The sequence below is a fragment of the Pinus tabuliformis genome, chromosome 2_2 (assembly GCF_031772625.1).
Source record: "Pinus tabuliformis cultivar Carrire ecotype Pingquan chromosome 2_2, CPIR1, whole genome shotgun sequence".
Classification (NCBI taxonomy): domain Eukaryota; kingdom Viridiplantae; phylum Streptophyta; class Pinopsida; order Pinales; family Pinaceae; genus Pinus; species Pinus tabuliformis.
Genome location: NC_142300.1, coordinates 776,843,380 through 776,849,400, shown reverse-complemented (window position 1 = coordinate 776,849,400; position 6,021 = coordinate 776,843,380).

Here is a 6,021-nt window from a genome sequence, read left to right as displayed (position 1 = left end):
ATATCCTTGATTGCCTCTGTGATTTCTTCCCACAAAATTTCTTTTGCTAAAGCCAACTTGTTTGCTATGAAGGAATCTGTGAGTTCTTTCTTCAACACTTCCACTTCGCCTTTGAGTCTATTTCATTTGTGTGTGAACTGTCTAATATAGACTTCATAAGCTGTAATTCTTTTACTTCATCCTCTATCTTATTGATTTATCCTGTCTGGATAGATAGGGTATAATAAACTTTAGTAAGTTGTTTAGCTCCTTCTGTTGTACTTGTTACTAATTTAGTGGCTGTAGTAGAAACTTTGGTGATGGGAACTAGTGCAAGAGAGACTACATCGGTTGAAGTTTGAATGTTATTGACATCTTCCTCGTCCTTAACCAATTTCTCCATATGCTCCTCCATTTTTTTATTTGAAAATTATGTTCTATGATGAGCTTCAACATATCTGACTTTTGTGTCTCTATCTCCTTGATTTCTTTGGTCACCGGGTCCTTAGATGCTGGTAGTTTCAACTGTTTCTTTAATGTTGCAACTTCAGTGTTCTTTTTCTTAATGGGATCCTCTGCAGCATTTATGTTTGAGGGATCATATCCCATCCTTAGCACTAGATTTTCCAAATACTGAACCTTGGTATCCTTTGCTAATGAGGATACCTTTTCCAACTTTAGGTGTGTCTGAATGTTGGCCAATGTAACATGCATCTTTGACAAACTCATAATAGTGTTTGTAAAGGTTGAAGCAATCATCTGTCCAATCTATTTGTGCATCTCAATTTTATCAATTAGATGCACATCCTAGACATATAACTCAAAAGAAGTGTGTTTATGGTATTTTGTTGCAGTCTTGCGTTGAGGATCATGGGCCTGCAAGAAATCCATTTGCATCTTCCCCTTCTCAGATTTGAATACTGAAAGAAGCCTAGCTTGACAGCTGGAAGAATGCTTCCAGAACTGGGTGAAGTATTTAACTTCAACTCTTCATTCTTTCTTTTGATTTCACTAAATACATGGAGGATGTCTTCCTCTTTATTCTCTGGAATGCCTCCAACAATTTGGACTATCTGCTATTCATGAGAAGTGGTAGACTAAGTTGGAGATTGTATAGACTGTTCACCAAACTGTGAATCAATGTTCATAGAGACACTCTGTTTCTTTTTACTGTGAAATACCTTGAGGCCTTGGCTTGTTGCCTATGTTTCTAGTGAATATTGTTCCTCCCTCCCTCTCTTGGCAGTCTTTTCCTATGCAATTGGAGTTTGCATATTTGATGTAGAGTCAGCTTGCTCCTCAGTGTCCTAGAGGGTATTCTCTATCCATTTCAACTGAGTCATAAACTTTTTTATCTCAGGCCTAGTTGAATGATGATATGGTGTGAACTTATTTTCCACCTTGAGCTTGGAGATGAATCCCAATGGGTTATATGAAGAAGAGAAATTGAGAGAAAATTTCATTTCTTTTAATAGCTTATCAGCTTCCTCCTCTGCTGCCTTGGTATTACAAATGAAGGGACCAACTTGAGCTTTTAGCTTAAATTGAAATTTCTTTATGGCAGCTACAAAATGTACTTCATATTCATTCAATCTTTTCCCCAAATAATCGAGTGAAAAGATTTTAATCGGGAGGTACTTTGGCAGTTTGTAGGGTGGAAGTTCAAAACAAAAACCCTGATTTATGTGTAGTTTTGGTAGCAATACCAATCTACTATTGCAGCTTGATCTATGAACTGAAGTTCCTTGACAATCTCCTCACTGATCCTTGGTAATGGACTAATGATCATAAGGCTGAGGGTAGGATGAATAAATAGTTCTATGAACTGCTTGTGTGTGAATTCTTCTTTCTCATTCAACCCCATTGAAGTCAAAAAAATCATTGACTGTTGTTGTCCTTCTTCATCAATTATTTGCAAAGGAAATGGGAATTTGTCTCCCGGAAAATACATAAAAAGATACACGAGTACTGAAGCATACTTGAATAATTCTTCAGTGTTAAATTTGACAAAATGCCCATGTATGGCTTCAACTGTGAAATGACTGAAGTCATAAATAACAACAGGCTTAGAATCATAGGAAAACATGGATAAGAAACCAAGGATGGCTTCATTGATAGACTGATCAGAGTGATAACCAAGAAAATAGGACAGGATTGTAGTAATATGCCTGGCTCTATCAGGAAACATAGATGAACCATAAGGGGGATTTCTCTTTGGTAAAGAACTACTAATTGCTAAAAACAGTTCCAGGGTCTAGGATCTCTTGGTAAAGTCCAGTTTGTTATAAGCTTCTACCAGGTTTTCATGAGAAAAAAGATGAGCTGGTGTTTTGGCAGGGGCCTACAACATTTTCTCAATTGAATCAGTGTTAATGGGATAGAGGATTTCTCCATTAGTTGAGATAATGGCTCTCTGGCTAGGATCATAGGATTCATGGAATTTTCTCACAAAATCTGGAGCTTTGTGTATTTGTGGAAAAATATAGTGGGGTAATTGGGATTCCAGAGCCCAATTTCATCACTCTAGTCAATTAGCTTCTCTTCCCACCAATAATAAATTTCAAATAAATCAAATTCAGAATAAGCCTCAATGATTTTGCAATCCTTGTCAACTAATGGAGTATGGTGGAAATCAAGTTGTGGGTGGATAAGAGGATTTGAAACCTATGCAATTGTCTTTCCCTTAGGAGGCATTTTGTCAATTAAAACTATGGATTATAAATGACAGAATGATAAAAGGAGCTACCAAAGTGGAGACAGGTAACTGACAAGTGGACCTGGAAGATGTGCTTGCAAACAAGACAAGTGGTTGCTAGAATGTTGGATAGTAGTTGAGTTGTTCAGCATGAAGTCTTGAAGAATAATCTTGGTCACACAAGTTATCTGCGTAACCTTTGAAATGCATGACAAAATGTTTATAAAGATAAAAATGTAGTGGGAGGGTGGCGCCGAACGTTTAAAATTTCATTAATTATCCAACAGGTTAATTAATAGACATCTGGTTATAAATGCACTGGAGCATAAATGAATGGGCAACAGATAGGCGGCAGATGATTGAATGGGAGAGATGAATTAGAACATGAGATGGAGGTGACGTAGGTTAGCGGTAAATGACTATGAAGGATACCGCGTTCGAGTGTAAGACAGAGTGGTTTGTGGTTTTGGGATTTCTAGTCCTGAAAGACTAAAATGTGAGTTCTGTGCTTTATGTAGGCAGTTTTAACGACTGCCCATTTCACCCCCCCACCGATAAACTTTAGACAATAAATGAGTGCCGAAAGGGAGTTTGGGCCATACGATTGTGGAGGAGAGTACATGATGAGAGGTGAGGTGGAGGGAGTTTAACATGTGAGTGAGAAATGAACAACGTGGTCGTGATATGATAGGCGAAAGTGACGGTTGTGGGTCCGGATGATTTTAACGAATGAAGTGATAGTATATGAAAGAAATAACATAAGGTTAAAAATTTGGTTATTTGAACTCTCGTCATCAATATGTTTCCTAATTTCTTGATTTTTAGGAAATAACCATTTCAGCATCTCAAATATTCACATTTCTACCGACCCTTCTATTCCTAACATTTTACTTGTCCTTTCACAGAGCATTTGAACTAGCAACCCAATATTTTCTTGTTATGAACAATCTATCTCTATACCTTATTCCCTCCATTGGCTCAGATTAAACTGTTGAGCCAATTTATTTTCTACCTATAACAATTAATTTAAAACAAATCCAATTATTATGCAACTGTATAATTGGATCAAATCACCTAGTATGGCATCTAAACAAACTGCACACAACTATTATTTTTCAAACTAAATTTAGAACAAAGTAGTGGCATTTAGATTTGCAACACTTTTAGAGTCTCTTTCTTTTTCTTTTCTGTCTAACCTAATGTTTTGTTTTTGCCTTCATTTTTTAGGGCATCTACCCTAACATTTCCTTTGATATGGACATATTTATCAAAATATTTTCCTAACATTCTTATTCAATATTATTTTTGTCCACATCCTATCTTAACATTTTGTAAATATATTTTCATTTTTTGTCTAATTTATTCTAACTTATCAAAACCAAAAAATGCTACAACAAAACACACTATGAATCTTAATGCTGACTGGTAGGGCTAGCTTTTAAGCAATAGGTCCAAGTATATCTAACACTTTAAAGGGCCCACAATATCTAGGAGATATCTTAACACAACTGTCAAGTCTAAGGGTACTTTACTTAGGTTTTAATTTCAGGTATAAATGATATCACACATTCAACGCTTTCTGAGTTCTTTTCAAATATGCATAATTCTTTGGACAATCTTTTGTTATTTTCAAATTGTGTCTAACTTGCTTGACTATCTCTTCCATTTCTCTTAACATGTGAGCTTGTAGTATCAAATTTTCTTCAAGGTGATCCCAAATTAATGGTACCTTTCATTTTCTCCAATACATGACTTCAAATGAAGTCATTTTTAAATAAATCTGATATCCGTTGTTATAGGAAAATTCAGCTAAATGTAAGTAATCCTCCCATTTAGCTTTTTTTTCCTTCACATACATCCTTAGCATATCCTCTAATATATGGTTGGTCCTTTATATTTGACCATCAAATTGAGGATGATAGGATGTGGTAAAGTTTATCTTGGTTCCCATTTTTTCAAATAATCCCTTCTAGAATTTTGAGATGAACTTAGAATCTATGTCTGAAATTACAACACTAGGTACTCCATGAAGTCTAAGAATATCTCTCATGAATATTTAAGTAATTTTATAGCCTTTAATGTGGATTCGACTAGAACGAAGTGTGTTTCCTTTTTTATTTTGTCGATTACAATCGTCATAGAAACATGTTGCTTCCTACTTCTTTGTAGTCTAATAATATAATATATTGAGATAGTCTCCCATTTCCACTTAGGAATGGGTAATTACTATAACAAACCAAGAGGATGTTGATGAGATACCTTAACTTGCTAGCATTCAAGATATCTTGCTATATATTCAACTGTCTCATTTTTCATGTTTTACCAACAAAAAACCTTTCGCAATACTGTAATCATCTTTTGATAACAAGGGTGACCAGCTGCTAGTCTCTTATATAGCTCATCCAAGAGAAAAAATTGAAGGTATATTTCATTTTATATATAAATTCTACGTTTAAACAACAACAAATCTTGGTTTTTTATTGAAAATTCAACTCCTTCTTTGAGTTTGTCAGTTTTCTGCAAATTTTGTTTGATTTTTAGATATTCTAAATCTGAATTTGTAGTTGTTTTGACTTTTTCAATTATATTTGTGGATCAAATAATTGTTGTTCTAGGAAATATCTCATTAATTTTTCTTCTTAAAGCATTAAATATCTTATTTTATTTCCCGATGATGTGTGAAATCTCAAAATCATATTCACAAATAAATGCTAACCATCTTGCTTATCTAACATTTGAATTAGGCTAATCAAATAGGCATTCGAGACTCACATTATCTTTACTTAGCTAAATTTTCATCCCTATCAAGTAATTTCTCCACATTTTAAATACATGGGGTATTGTTGCTAATTCAGGATCATGTGTAGCATAGTTTTTTTCATGTTAATTCGATTATCTGTATTCATAGAAAGTGAGATGGCCTTCTTGCACCAAGGCTCACCCTAATCCTCTTTTTCTTGCATTTGTAGATATCATTCTTTCCTATTTGGGAGAAACTAGTTTTAAAATGGGAAATATAGTCAAAAGTTGTTTTAGTTTTCTCAAAACTAGCTTGACATTTTGGACTCCATTAAGACTTAATTCCCTTGTATAAGAAAGCTCAGAGAACGCTTCTATGAATCTCCTATAATATCCTATGATTTCCATAAAGGATCTAACATGTTCCACATTCTTGGGTGTTGGCCGTTCCATAATTTATTTTACCTTTCTAGGGTATACAAAAACTCCCTCTTTTGGTATCACATGTCCCAAATACTATATTTTCTTTTGGTAAAATGAAAACTCGCTAAATTTCACAGAAAGTTCATTATATTTTAGAGTTTGGAGAACCATCTTGAAATTTTGAT